A 15364-nucleotide genomic window follows, 5' to 3' on the forward strand; every position below is an offset into this window, starting at 1 on the left:
TTGAAACCGCCCCATCTGCCCTCCCTGTTGCAACCTCCCCCAACAACAGAGGAAACTTCTCATTGTAGAAGCTGTAGTGTGTATACCCTTTCATACACAATTCTTTGTTTGCAAATGTTCATTGGAATGAGTTGTTGGTTTGGTACAAGGCTTCTGGCTTCTGTTAATCTATCAATACTGGATCCTCACTGGGACTCCTCTTGGATGTCCTGTTGTTGCCCTGTGTCCTATAGTTTTGGATGTGTAGGACTGGCCCCTCACGTACCCCAACAGTTCATCAATGGTGTAGATGCTGGGGCAGACCAATTCAAAGCCATAGATCTGGGCCTGAGAGGTATCTGAACTGGTCAGCCTACTGGCTTCTGGGTCAAATGACCTCAGAAGTCTCACCTGCAACCCCTGCAACCAGGACCGTCTCTACTGTGCTGCCCAGATGAGGTGCAGGGCCAGCTCTCCCAAGTGCTGCAACAGCTGAGAGGCAGGACCAGCTCTCCTGCCTGCTCTAGGTGGCAAAGAGTCAGGATAGGGCAGGGCATCTCTCCTTCACCCACGATGCCCCATAGCAGACAAGTTGCAGGGTCAGTTCTCACATGCTCACACCCTTGAAGACATGCCTCTGCCATCAATGTCAGCTCTACTGTGCTGCCCAGGTGAGGTGCAGGGCCTGCTCTCCTGAGTGTTGCAGCAGGTGAGGGGCAGGGACAGCTCTCCTGGCCTCATGACCCCACTGAGGCCAAGTCTCCTGCCTGCCACTGGTGGCAAGGGCAAAAGAAAGGGGAGGGTATCTCTCCTTCCCCACTACCAAGGCATCCTCTATAAACCCTTTGTCGCCATTCCAGTCTCTGCCACATCCTCAGGGCCTCCTTTCACTGGTCCACTTCACTGAGGTAAACAGTTCCTTCCTATGCTGGGAAACTGAGCCATGGGTACTGAGGGGGACTTGGGAGGGTTAAAGGTGCACTTGGTGAGGCGAAGCTGCAAGAAGGGCACGACAGCGAGTGGTGTGGAGGCAAAGTGGAACCATGTTCATCATGTACAAAGCTGAGAAGGAGAAGTTTATCACCCAGTTGCTATACACAGAATATAATAAGCCCAGCACCCGGGAAGCTGACTCTGAAGGACTGTGAGTTAAAGGCCTGCCTGAATTACACAGTTAGACTCAGCCTAAACAAAGGGACACTGGACAGCACAAGATGGAAATAATACCACTTTAATGCTGACTGAAAGCAGCTTTTTAAAAAATAATACTGAATGTTAGAAGAGTGAGCTTGTCCTGGCTTCCTTCCATCTTGCTGTCCCCTCCAAACTACTGGTGCCTTGGGAAACAGCCCCCACTTCAGCTGGATTGGACTCTGAAGGACTGACTTCCCAGAAAGTGACACCTCTCTGGCTATAAGTGGTTGGGGGAATAAGCAAGCCTGGATTTGGATCCAGTTCTCCTGCATCTGCCTTACGTGTTACATTCATCATGTTATTTAAACTCAGGAGCCTCTTGCTTCTTAATGACACAACTGGGGATTATAAAATCCAACCCCGAGGAGCGTTGGCTAAGTAAATAAGACAGCACATGGAGAGTTACCAGTTCAAAGGTCGTCATGAGATATCACATGCAAACAGGAATTACGAAAACAACAATAACGATAACAACAAACACTTGCTTAACTTCATCAGGAGTCACCCCCATTTTGTCCTATGCCTTCCCTTCAGAACTAGGGGAATGTACCACTGCTAGTAAGCAAAGCAGAAAAGAACGGACAGAAGGTGGGTCTGGACCATCGGCTCAGCAAGGTCTTTTGATGTGAGATGACATGAAACCTGAAAAGTCTGTTTGGTTCTGACAAACCTACTCCATGGCCATGTGTTTGCTAGCTGAAGGGCTGGGCTAGACGGCTATAGTCTAAATTTTTTTTCAGGCTCGAAAGGCTAAACAAGCTGGGAAGACAATTCTATGAGCCAGGGCCTGAAGGAACACTTAGTTCTTCCTGCAGCGTCTCAAGTGGTCCTTCAAGGGCCGCCTGCTATTGGAATGTCCACACCTCAGCTGGCAAACCAATAACAAGGTGGCCTGCAAAAACCCCCATTCAGATCACGGGCTGCCCGTACATTCTGCTGCAACTTCCCGGTAGACAAATAACTGCACCGACAGGCCTTGAAATGCGCGCTGCGAGAAAAGCAATCTTTCCAGCCAGGGTCTGGTTCCTGAGAAAAAACCCCTTCTTTTCACAGAAGAGATCTAAACCTCTGTAATTCGTCTCCTTGGCTACGTAGTCAATTACTGCAGACTCGGAGGTTAGATGGAGTCCATGTAGAGAAAGCCGAGGGAGGGCTCAGAGGAAACACTTCCGGGCTAATATTAAGCTGGGTAGACTATAGGACCGTGCATTTGAGAGAAGAGCGTCACCATATCCAAGTCTCACAGGCAGCATGACGACGGAAAAATGCAGAGAAGTGGGGTTTTAGCTGACCAGTGGGAACTCATTTCAGCCCTGCCCTCTGGAGTCTGCGCGAGTTCTATAATCACCGCTCACTTGAATTTGGATATCCGCCCCCCCACACCCCCACCCCACCCGCTGCTGGCTCAGATTCTTCTAACTTATCATTCCCCAAGTTTCCTGTCTTCTCTCACTCCTCTGTTTATTTACTTCCTGACATAGTCACATTTTTGGAAGAAAATTTTATTTTGCTGAGGAAATGAATGTCAAGTTTTTGCTGGGATTCTCCGGGTAGGAGATACGTGAGTGGGGGAATGAGCAGGACCAAAGGGAAGACAGGGAGACAGACGGAGGGGACAGGCCACAGTGCGATTCCTTCCTTAACTCGTTCTGTTTGAGAAAGCAAGAGAAGAACTTTCAGACCAGGCAGACCAGGCGCGGTAAAGGGTGTGGTGTGAGTCAGACTCCAGCGGATATTTGTTGATCTTACTGTTCTATCAGACTGTGAGTTCTCTAAAGACAGCCTCTGGGTTGTATTAATATTTACATGTATGTATGTATGTATGTATGCATGCATGTATGTGTGTATGTATGTATATACGTACTTATTTATTTTTGAGACAAGGCCTTGTTATGTAGCTCAAGCTGGTCTCAAACTCAGAATCCTTTTGCTTCAGCCTCCTAGGTGCTACCACTCGGGGTGCTACAAGGTACGCTACCACCACGGACCATATGTATCTTTAAAAAACTCAGCGCCTCCCTGTGGCTTCCTGAACTAAGCTAATATCTTCTTTTGTAAAGCCTCAGTTCTGTGATGGCGTAATGAGAGACTGGGAAAGCACCAGCGCTTTGGAGTCAAGGGGATGCATTATGAACGTAGCGTACTGCACCGCTTACTGATCTCTCTCGTCTCTCCAATACCCCCTTTTAAGTGTTGGTTGGCTTTTTTGAGATAAGGTTTCCGGCAGCCCGAGTTGACCTTGAAGTTGGTATACTGCCAAAGCTGACCCTGAGCTCTTAATCTTACTACCTCTATTTTAAGTGCTTGGATTATTGGCATGGATCCACATGCTTGGGCTTGTCTGTCTGTCTGTCTGTCTGTCTGTCTGTCTGTCTGTCTGTCTTTCTGTCTGTCTGTCTTTCTGTCTGTCTGCTTCTCTCTCTCTCTCTCTCTCTCTCTCTCTCTCTCTCTCTCTCTCTCTCTCTCTCTCTCTCCTTTTTTCATTTGGAGGAATGGAGGTGGTCATGGGAAGAGCAGGGTTGTATGGCTGTTGAGATGAAAGGAGACAGCGTGTGCTTAGACTGTTCCATGAAGGTAGCTGTTGTTATTTCTAATTAGCCATGTGTACTAGCTAGTATTCCACTGCTGTTGTGAAATGCCATCCTCAAGGCAATGTATAGAAGGAAGGGTTTGCATAGGGCTCACAGTTCCAGGGGCATCAGACTCCATCACCATCATGGTAGAGAGCAGGGCAGCGGGCAGGCAAGCATGGTACAGGAGCAGCAGCTGAGTGCTTACATCTTGATCTACAAACAGGAAGCAGAGAGCACCCTTGGATGCGAATGCAAGCCTCAAAGCCCATCCGCAGAGACACAGCTCCTCCAACACGGCTACATTTTGCTAACCCTTCCCAAGCAGCTCTACCAAGCTGTAAGTGTGTGGGCACCTTGCTTGGTGCTTATTAAATGACAGTCCCCTCATCTATCCCCAGCCATCCTTCCCACTCTCTCCTTTCACCAGTACTCTTCCCAGAACACAACCTCCAGGCAGACCAAGTACCAGTCCAAGATGTCTCTGTGTTTGTTACCTGCTTTTTTTTCCTTTCCTTGTTTTCTATCTCTATGGCAACCTCAGGTACCCTGATTTTCCTCCACAATTTCCGAGCACTATGTGTTTGTCTGGTGCCAGAAGAGAGTATTGCATTATCTAGGACTCTACTTACAGATGGTTGTGAGTTGGCTTGTGGCTGCTGGGAACAGAACCTGGGTCCTCTGCAAGAGCAGCCATTACCCTTAACCACTGAGCCATCTCTCTAGCCTTCAGGTGTCTTTTAAAACTTAGTTCAAACAAGAGCTGGTGTGTGGTTTCTTATTTCAGCTACCTCAGTATGTACTTGTCCCCGTCTTTAGAACTCTGTTAGTCCTGTGTTCTGTTCCTTTACTGGAACCCATTTTCTCTTTCCTGTATAAGCATTCGTGTGCTCGCTCTCGCCACCACCCTCATCCCAGATCTTGATGGTACAACCGTCATCCCTTCTTTCTCCTCTGCACACATGTCTGTCCACGTGACTCTGACTCACTATGTAGGAAATTGTCATCTCTGGAAAGACTGAATTGATTTTTGCTTACTGATCTGCACTTTGTGAGTTAAGTGCCTCTGTGAGGTTCTGTACTCCCTGCATGATGTTTTTCTGTAGCTTTGACCTTACTTTACTGCAGAATATTGATATTGTTTCCATGGCTGCATCCTACTGTGTCTAAAGCTTCTCAAGAGAAGTCGGTTTGTTCCCTCTTCATATCCTATCTCTGTTATTTCTTCCAGCACACAGTAGGAACTCATTTATGTTTCTTGAATTGTGCCAATCTGCAAATTGAATATTCATTAAATACAATATGGTAAACTTGTCATTAACATGTTATTACAACATTTTTTTTTTTTTTTTTTGAGATAGCAGGATCCCACTATTTATCTCTGGCTGTCCTGAAACTCACAAGGTAGGGCTGGCTGGCCTCAAACTCACAGAGATTCATTTGTCTATTGCCTTCTGAGTGCAGGCATTTAATGCATACACCACCATACTAGGCCTGAGTCTCTTAACTTTAAGTGGAAATATCCTTACTTTTTAACTAATCGACATGAACAATTAATATATATTTTTTAAAGATTTATTTTATGTATTTGAGTATACTGTACCTGTCTTCAGACACATCAGAAGAGGGCATCAGATTCCATTACAGATGGTTGTGAGCCACCATGTGGTTGCTGGGAATTGAACTCAGGACCGCTGGAAGAACAGTCAATGTTCTTAACCACTAAGCCATCTCTCCAGCCCAACAATGACTATCTAAAATTTTTCTCTCATTCTTCTTTTTCTCCTCCTTCTTTACATTTTACATATGTAGGAATTTTGTCTGCAAGTACTATAGTTTGTGAACCACATGCATTCAGTGCTTGAAAAGGCTGAGAGAGCACCTCAGATCCCTCTAGGACTGGAGTTATAGATGGTTCTGAACTGCCACGTGGATCCTGGGAATCAAATCTGGACCCTCTGCAAGAGCAGCCAGTCCTCCTAACTGCTGAGCCATCTTTCTAGCCCTGAGGTGAAGATTATTTTTGAGACAAGGTTTTACTTGTGGTCATCCTGGCTCAGCATCCAAAGTCTGAGACGTGAGCCACCCTGCCTGACCTGTATTGGGACAGGAAGTGGTTAAAGTTGAAAATCCTAAATAATGACATAGTATTTCACTGTTTGGTCTTTGACTTTCGTAGCAACCCAACTACTTGATTCAATGATTGTCCTTTTATGAAATAGCAATATTCCTGAAGAGTTTTTAGATAATAACACTGGAAAGTTAAATTATAATGTATAATCTCTGTTTAAGAATGATATTAATGAAATTTCTAAAATAACAAGAATTCCTCCAAAATAGTGCATTATTTTGGAAGAGTCTCCTCCCACTGTCAACTCTCCATTCAGGTATTTTTCTTTACATCTAGTGTCAGGGCAAAGCATGAGCAGGTTACAGATATATTAAGTTCAATGGGGAAAACGTGGCACAAATTTAGGCATGAGGACAAGTTTATAATTCAGGCACTTGAGAGACTGAGGCAGGAGGATTGCTGTGAGTCTGAGACTAGACTGGGCTACATAATGAGTTTTTGTCTCAAAAAAGGTTGTATATATACATGTATATGAATATATGTATATATATGAATATATATATATATATATATATATATATATATATATATATGTGTGTGTGTGTGTGTGTGTGTGTGTGTGTGTGTGTTTGTGTGTGTGTCCAGTCCAGCTGGACAATCAAGTGGGACTCTTAGACCCTGTGGAGAGGACTGAGATACATGAGAAAATAAGGAGGCACAGCAAGTCAAGAAGTCTGATCAAGCTGACAAAGAGTTTATTGTCCACACAGGTTATATACTCTGAAAACAGGATATGGGGAGGGGTAGGAGAGGAAAGAGGGCTTTGCAGGTGGAAGAAACTAGCTGCAGCTGTGGGGTCTAACTAAGTTATACCTGTTGTTCTCACAAAGCCTTGCCATTACCAGGGGTTCTAAAAACATCTATCTAGTAGGATGTTGGCTAAATCTAGAGATCAGGAGGAAGGGTTACTAAGGTGGGTTGCTATGAGGCCTTGTTTGAAGTTCTGAGAACTGACAAGTGAATCATGGAAGGTAAGCAGAAAGAATAGTAGACAGGAGAGCCAAGGCTGAGTGTTTGCCAAGAGTAAGGCCATGGCTTGCCACATCTCCCCCTTCCCTGTATAATCGATTGCTGGAAGCATGGAGGGGGAAGTAAAGGCCTGATCCCGAGTTTTGGGCATTGCGCTGAAGAGCTAAGCACTCCTTGGTTGAGGAGGCTGAGCCCCAGCCTCCCAGGCATTTTTTCAAGGGGACAGGAAGAGTGACCTATGCCAACCCACATGTAATCAGGCATGCTTCCCAGGATCCCGTCTTTGAGTGCAAAGAAAGAGGTATCCCTGCAGTACTCTGTCTCGCACCCTCCAGCATCTCCCTTTACAGAGGAGGATCAATGGTAGGACGTCCCACAAAGGCAGCTGCTCTAGGGAATTTTGGGGGGTTTGAATTTTGATGCACCGCATTGGGCTGGCCCTTGACAACTTCTGGTGTCTGTTCATCATCAGAGTCCAATTTTAGGTAATGGACCTGGAGTGGCTTGGCCACCAGGTTGTCTCCCTGAATCTTTATGAGAGTAGTAAGGCAAGAGAGAAGGCCCAGGGGCCAAAAGAAATGAGCAAGAGAAGGTCAATGAGAGGCCCAAGGATAGAAGGGAGCAAGGTAGAAAGCCAAGGCGAGGTAGAGAACCAGTTCTTATACCAGCTCTCCTCTCCTCTCCTCTCCTCTCCTCTCCTCTCCTCTCCTCTCCTCTCCTCTCCTCTCCTCTCCTCTCCTCTCCCCTCCCCTCCCCTCCCCTCCCCTCCCCTCCCCTCCCCTCCTCCCTCTCCCTCTCCCTCTCCCTCTCCCTCTCCCTCTCCCTCTCCCTCTCCCTCTCCCTCTCCCTCTCCCTCTCCCTCTCCCTCTCCCTCTCCCTCTCCCTCTCCCTCTCCCTCTCCCTCTCCCTCTCCCTCTCCCTCTCCCTCTCTTTCTCCCTCTCCCTCTCCCTCTCCCTCTCCCTCTCCCTCTCTTTCTCCCTCTCCCTCTCCCTCTCCCTCTCCCTCTCCCTCTCCCTCTCCCTCTCCCTCTCCCTCTCCCTCTCCCTCTCCCTCTCCCTCTCCCTCTCCCTCTCCCTCTCCCTCTCCCTCTCCCTCTCCCTCTCCCTCTCTCTTTCTCTAAGCCCTGTCGAACTCTGTGCATGCTATCTTTTATTGCCCCTAATTTATCTGCAAAGAAGCAGCACTCTTCCTTTTAAGTGGTGCAGAGTCCTTCCTGTTAGAGGAACAAGAGATCTAGGCCTCGTCTATTCTGGAGGACAACTTCAGCTAAAGAGGAAAGTGACTCACTAAGGGCTTTGATGCTCTGCTGTCGCTCTCTAACATCCTGATCAATGGTGGCACTAAGCTCAGAGTAGTAGCGGTTGGAGAGGACAAGGGAGCAAATTCTAGTCCCAGTGCCCACTGCCCCCAGCCCCAAGATGACTGCAACGGTCACTACAATGATGGGCTCACTTTTGTCGGGGGGAGAACTTCATCGTGTCTTGAGGGTGAGGTCCAGAAAAGGTGCTCCTCTTGGTTCCATAAGTGAAAAAGTCATCTGAGGAGTAATAGGCTAACCATGGGAGAACCTGTCCAAAGATCCTTTGAAGCCATAAAAGTGGTAAGGTGTATGCATGGAGTGAGTCAAGAGGAGCAGGGCTACCACGTATCCTCAAAAGGGATAAGGTGAAAGTTGCCTGTAAAGTTAAAAGAGGTTTGAGTCTGATTATAATACAAGCAAAGGTAGGAGGCAGCTTGTTTCTGGGAGAGGTGACGCAGGTACCAGATCCTGAGACCATCTCCAGAGAAAATCTTTTAAAGAAGGAATGTTGCCAATGGCAGAAACTATGTTCTGTGGAGAGAGTAACATTATTATGGGGAATAGCAATTCCTTCATAGAAAGGAGGGGAAGAATGATAACAAAGCCAGCACTCTTGTGTGAGCTCTGGGTGAGAATCACTGATGGCAGCAAACATCTGTTCTACCAGAGAAAAGACAAGGTGTGAAGAAGAATGACGAGAAACTTGTTAACAAGGGAGTTGACTCTGGTGCGGCATGATCCTGTGAAGGAGAATCGAGAGGAGGGGGAGGAAGTTGAGAGCTGGAAGGTGGAGCGGGTTGGTGAGAGACCAAAACTGGATTAGGTCCTATGGTGACAGGGGAAGTTTTATGTGGGATTTCTTTGAGGAGTTTGCTGTGAAGGGATGTTGGATGTTAGTCAATGGCCATGTCAGTTTGATGGGTGAGCTGGTCAGAAACAGGATCACCATCAACAGCAGGATCATCATTCTTGTGGGGAGCATTTTCTGTGGAAGAAGCACAAGGAAGAGTATCCTCAGCTGGGGCTTGAGGCTCCTGGCTGGGAGGTGTGGTCCTTTGGCTCGGCCCAGGTAGTGGCCATGAATTCCAAAACCTGGTGGCCTATTTGGACTGAACCTGGGATGGCCAGCTCTGGAGGCTCTATTGGGCCTGGGGCCTTGATAGGAGGAGTGCTCTCCAAGGTGGCTCCAAGTGTGGACTTTGACCATAGCTGCTCAGACAGTGTTGAGTACCTGATGCTCAACTTTGGACCCTTTAAAACAGTGCATCGCTGGTGGAGCCTCCCGCCCTGTGACGAATTCGTGGGTGCCCGGTGCAGCAAATACACAGTCGTAGCATATAAGGATGCCATCTATATGTTTGGTGGAGACAATGGAAAGACAATGTTCAATGATCTCCTGCGTTCTGATGTGAAGGATTGCTCCTGGTGCAGAGAGTAGGGGAGGGGAGGAATGGCCAAGCTTAGTGAGCATAGCTTTAAGGGTCTGATGGGCTCTTTCCACAATACCTTGACCTTGTGGGAAAATAGGGGATACCAGTGATGTGTTTAATGCCAGGTGTGGCACAGAAGGTTTTAAAGCTAGATCTTGTGTAGCCAGGGCCATTATCTGTTTTTATGATCTTAGATTGACCCGTGACTGCTAAACAATTTATAACATGAGAAATAGTATGTTTGGAAGCCTCTCTAGAGAGGGGTGAGGCATAAATGCAGCCACTGTAGGTGTCAATAGATACATGAACATACTTGAGCTTACCAAAACTAGGTACATGTGTCACATCCATTTGCCATAGGTCATTTGGGAGCAGGCCTCTGGGATTAACCCCCAAATGTGCGACTGGGTGAAAAGGAATACAAGCCTTGCAGGTCTTAACAATAGCTTGAGCCTGTTCACGTGTGATCTTAAAGAGTAGGTGAAGAGAAGGTACATTGAGGTGATGGAGGAAGTGAACCTGTCTTGCAAGCTCAAAAGGATCAGGGTGAGAGGCAAGGTAAATATGGTGTCTGGTAGCCAGATCAGCCAGGGTAATTTCCCTCAGAAAGTGGCCCAGGGAGGCCAGAATGAGCACGAAGGTGGCCAACAAAGAAGGGGAGCGTGCAAGAATGAATCGGGGTCCGTATTTGTAGAAATAGGGGAGAAGCCCCTGAGGAAACTTTAATATAGGGGACAGTCTCAAGGAGAGGTAAGGAGTGAGCAACGTAAGAACTATATTTGTAAATGTTGAGAGCCTTATGGGGAAAAGTGAGAAAAACTTGTAATATGGCGTATAACTCACCGAGTTGGGCAGAAAAATAAGGGGTCTGGAAGGTATGAGGGTCATTATCTAAAACGTAGGCAGCAATACCTTTGGCGGAACCATCAGTAAAGACAAGTTCCACCTGTTTTAGTGGCTCTAAGGAGGTATTTTTTGGAAAAACAAAGGGATGGATATGAGAGAACTGGAATAAGGGATCTTTGGGGTAATGATTATTGATGGTGCCTGAAAATTGAGCAAAAGCAATGCCCCAAGCATCCAAGGACTGGAAAAGCCAGTCAACCTGTTCAGTAGTGAAAGGCACAATGATAGAATGGGGTCCTTATCAAAGTACATGCGGGAGAGTTTGTGTCCTCTGGAGACCAATTGGGCGACCAGGGAGGAATAGGTAGCAAGAACCTTGGTGGGGGAAGATAGGAGAGACCCAAAAAAGGAGGGACCCTGTCTTGGAGTGGGGGATAACAGGGCTCTGCCAAAACACTCCAAGAGGGGAGTGAGGAGTAGCACAAACAACAAAAAAACAGGGGGAGCTTATCATGAATTTGGGCAGAAGTCTGGGAGTTTATGGCATTTTCTATTTTTTGAAGTGAGGAGTGGGCCTGGAGGGTGATCTCTCGAGGGGATAAAGGATGTGAATCTCCTTTGAGTAGATCATAAAGAGGCAGCATTGTATCAAGGGAAATCTTAAGATAGGGGCGTAAAAATTGAAGATTACCTAGAAGCCTGTGGAAGTCATGTAAGGTCTTAAGGGATGAGGTTTGGAGCTCCAGTCTAGGCAGGAATATCCCGCCGGAGCGGAGCTCAGATCCCAGATTTCTAAAGGGTTCAGAGAGCTGTATTTTTTCTGGAGCCACCTTAAGACTTGCTGTTGGAAGGGCACGCTGTAATTGTTGGAAGCAAGGTAAAAGATGAGCTTGGCAGTCAGCTGCCAGGAGGATAAGTGGAGGATACATACATCTGGCCGAGCATCTCTGACAGGTTGTATAACTTGTCCCACAAACTTTCAGGCCAATGTGGGGCTATTGGCCATCCCCTGGGAGAGGACAGGGCAATGGTAGCAGGGTGTGAGGGCCTGAAAATTAGGCTGTGGTAGGCTGAAAGCAAAATTTGCACAGTCATCAGGGTGTAAAGGAATAATAAAAAAGTAATTTTTAAGGTAATAGACAGGGAAGAATAAGGGGTCGCCATCCCCCGTGTGCTGTAATGTACCTGGGAGATGGAGGCAGGGATGAACCCCATTGCCCCAGGGCTCATCTGAGAGTTTGGGGCCAGAGGCTGCCCCCTGTTCTGGAGTAGGTTGCCCTGCAGGTCAGTGTGAGAATGGCACCCATTAGCCCAATGGCGCCCTCGCTTACATCGGGGACAAACATTAGTGGGCTGTAGATGGTTAGTAAGAGGAGTGCCAGATGGAGGGGTGGATGGCAGAGGCCCAGGGGTCACAGCTGGTCTGGGATGAGGACACTCTCAAGCAAAGTGGCCAGGCTGGCCACAGTTGAAGCATGTCCTATTAGGCCACCTTGCATGCCCACCATCCGGAGGGCAGCCCCGATAGCCAGTCCTATCATATGGCTGGAGCCTATCCCCGAACAAAGGCAGATGTAATTGGAAGGGTACCCTTGTGATGATGTCTCAAGGCAACCTGACGAGCTGGGTTAGCATGTCCAAAGGCAAGTTGTTTAATAAAAGGGCTATTGTCTTCCTGAGAACTGAGGAGGTGGTGAGCTGTCTCCTCCAAGCGGCTAACAAAACTACTATAAGGTTCCTCAGGACCCTGTCTGATCTTAGTCTATGCTCATGAAGCAGTACTCCTAGGCCGGCGTTTCCTCCAAGCTCCCACTGCCGCTTGGTGAACCTGAGCCAAGAGACCAGGTGTATAACGTTTCTGGGCACTGGGTATATTGTAAGGTGGTTTGCCCATAAGTTTGGCAGCTGTCCAATCACGGGTATCAGGATTTGGGGTGTTATGAAGGGCCACGTTATGAGCCGCTTCTTGAAATTCAGCCTTCCATAATACATAATCTCCTCCCTCTAGTGCACCACGAGCCAGCTGAAAAAAATCATTTAAAGTTAACCAAGCCTCAGTAGAGGCCTCCAGTAAGGCTAAGGTAAAAGGGGCCGTTGGACTGTACTTAGAGGTGGCGGATTTAGGTTTTTTCAGAATTGACAAATTAAGAAGAGTATACACAAGGGTATCTCTGTCTAGGGTTGGCCTCTCTGGGGCAGCTGCGGCCACAGAATCCCTGTCATCTTCATCCTCATTAATAGTCACATCGGGGTTAGGATCACGAGAGTGAGCCTCATTAGAAGATGGCTCGTCACCTGCTTCTCAGGGAACAGATGTACTGCTGCGAAGTGAAAGTGGAAAAGCAAGCGGGGTGTGAGAGGCCTTTCCAGTTTTCTTCTTAAGAGACTGGGGCCCATCATGAAAGGAATGTTGTTGGCCTGGGGAGAGGGAGAGATCTGCTAATCGTTTATCCAGGTCACGAAGAGTTTTTAAAAGTGAAAGTTGTTCCTAGTGATTATGGACCAAATCTGTGAGGACACTCAAGTCGGCAGTAGCGGTGGAGCGTGCCTGTGTGTGTGTGTGTGTGTGTGGGGTGGTTAGAAAAACTTGATCAAGCGGAGAAGACAGATAGGCGGCAGAGGATAGAAAGCGGGGAGAAGTTGATTAAAGAGTGGCTCAGGATTTTTGAAGTTGAAAGAGCCACAGTTTTCTCGAGAGGGGGCCAGTCCGGATTAGAATATTGAGCAGCCTCCTCGTCAAGGGTGCTGTTTCCCAGATTGAGGGGTTCCTCCCCACCTTTGTCCTCAAGACCAATTAAAGAGGGATAAAGAAGGGTGGCTTTAATGGTTTTAGTGGGCAAAATTGAAGGTACCTTTTGAGAAATTTCTACAAGTGGGGGACCCTCAGGACAGGAATTCTGAGAGGGTGGTCGTGAACAAGGGGATTCGGAGGGAGGGTGCGAACTCTGATGTAAGGCCTTCTCCCCCTCTTCAATGACATTTTGAACATCAGGCCAATTATTGCGAGTTTTTAATAGGTCATGAATGAGATTCCAGTAACTAAACGCTGAAACAAGGACCTTTTCTGGACCAAAGATCTTATAATAATCTGATAAACAATCACCAATTCTCTTCCACTTCTTCTGATTAATGGTTCCTTCTTGGGTGAACCAGGGACAAGGGTAAAAAAGAAAATCAAAAAATCCCTTTAAAGTCTTTCTCTTCAACCCTGGCTCCCCGGGTCTCAAGGGAATCCTTAAACCCTGAAATGAATAAATCTTGCTGAAAAATATTCTGACCCATGTCTATATAATGCACACCAGATTACTCACCAAATGCCCATCTCAGCGTCAGGGAACTCCCAGAGTCTTGAATGCCAGCTCCGCTGCCACTCAAAGGTGGGGTGATGGTCCCCTTTGGGGCTCTCAGAGCCCCACAATGGACACCACTTGTCCAGTTGAGCTGGACAATCAAGTGGGACTCTTAGACCCTCTGGAGAGGACTGAGATGCACAAGAAAATAAAAAGGCACAGCAAGTCAAGAAGTCTGATCAAGCTGGCAAAGATTTTATTGTTCACACAGGTTATATACTCTGAAAACAGGATATGGGGAGGGGTAGGAAAGGAAAGAGGGCTTTGCAGGTGGAACTAGCTGCAGCTGTGGGGTCTAAGTTATACCTGTTGTTCTCACAAAGCCTTGCCATTACCAGGGGTTCTAAAAACATCTATCTAGCAGGATTTTGGCTAAATTTAAAGATCAGGAGGAAGGGTTACTAAGGTGGGTTGCTATGAGGCCTTGTTTGAAGTTCTGAGAACTGACAAGTGAATCGTGGAAGGTAAGCAGAAAGAAGAATAGTAGACGGGAGAGCCAAGGCTGAGTGTTTGCCAAGAGTAAGGCTGTGCCATGGCTTCCCACATATATGAATATATGTATACATAAAAATATATAAAGAATATAAATATATAGGGAGTATATGTATTTCATATGTATGTATATATAATCCTTTTTGTTTTTGTTTTGTTTTTTTATTGGATATTTATTTACATTTCAGATGCCATTCCCTTTCCCCATTTCCCCTCCCTAGAAAACCCCTATCCCATCTCCCCTTCTCCTTTTTGGTTCTATACAATTTTTAAAATGTTAATCAGAGGCTTTATAAGTTTGGTGATGCTCAATAACAAGATGCCCATACAATCAGAAGTGTAACCCAATACCCAACCTTGATATATCAACTATCTTTGACTGGCAGAGACACACGAACACCTGCCTCCCTCTCTCTCTCTCTCTCTCTCTCTCTCTCTCTCTCTCTCTCTCTCTTGTTTCCTAGCTCCTCCTCCTCCTCTTCCTCTCCTTAGTCCTCCCACCTTAGCTCCTCCTACATATCACCCTTCCTGTTAAAATAAAACTTTTCTCTCAAAATACAATTAGAGCATAACTATACCAATTTGTGTCAGTAAGGTACAAGATAGACCTAATACCCAGTCCATCATTTTGTTGACTAACCAGAACCTCTGTCATCTCTCCTAACTAAAAGACTTAGTTCTGAACCTGGCTTTTTTCTTGGCTTTACAATGAATGCCAGCTGAAAACCATCCTCTCAAATCTTTTTCTCAAAGTAAATAGCCAGGATTGGCTATGAGACTATAAGTTTTCAACCCCGTCAGAGATCAAGAATGACTGAATTAACTGAAATTATGGGAAGCACAAAGCATAGCTTCTAACGCTTAGCCAATTTATAGAGACCGCTGAACACCTGGACAATCCCTATACTACAAAACGTTGGAGCATCCGATCTTCAGCCTTCTGGCTCAGGGTCATCCGACAGACAGACAGATGCAGAATTATTAAGGGCTGATTACTCTGTCTTGGCAGATATAATCAGTCAACTCTTCTGCAAGTGTGTCCTTTTCTGGACAGTAATTTGTCTGTAGGTGAAAAGAGGCAATTCTTGCCTAGTGGCTGTCT

At 46.7% G+C, this 15364-nt stretch overlaps 1 long non-coding RNA gene across 2 annotated transcripts in view; it reads left to right on the forward strand.

Annotated features, from left to right (window-relative positions):
* The first annotated feature begins 2633 nt into the window (after positions 1 to 2633).
* LOC143443574 (uncharacterized) overlaps positions 2634 to 15364 on the forward strand; it is a 39140-nt gene continuing 26409 nt past the window's right edge. Inside the window, exons 1-2 of one of the 2 annotated variants that reach the window (XR_013112689.1) lie at positions 2641 to 2723; positions 3970 to 4083. This is a non-coding gene — a long non-coding RNA (uncharacterized LOC143443574). Of the gene's footprint in view, positions 2724 to 3969; positions 4084 to 15364 lie in introns of both variants that reach the window. The other variant, XR_013112690.1, reaches the window with a different exon arrangement.

This window comes from Arvicanthis niloticus, chromosome 9 (assembly GCF_011762505.2).
Source record: "Arvicanthis niloticus isolate mArvNil1 chromosome 9, mArvNil1.pat.X, whole genome shotgun sequence".
Taxonomy (NCBI): domain Eukaryota; kingdom Metazoa; phylum Chordata; class Mammalia; order Rodentia; family Muridae; genus Arvicanthis; species Arvicanthis niloticus.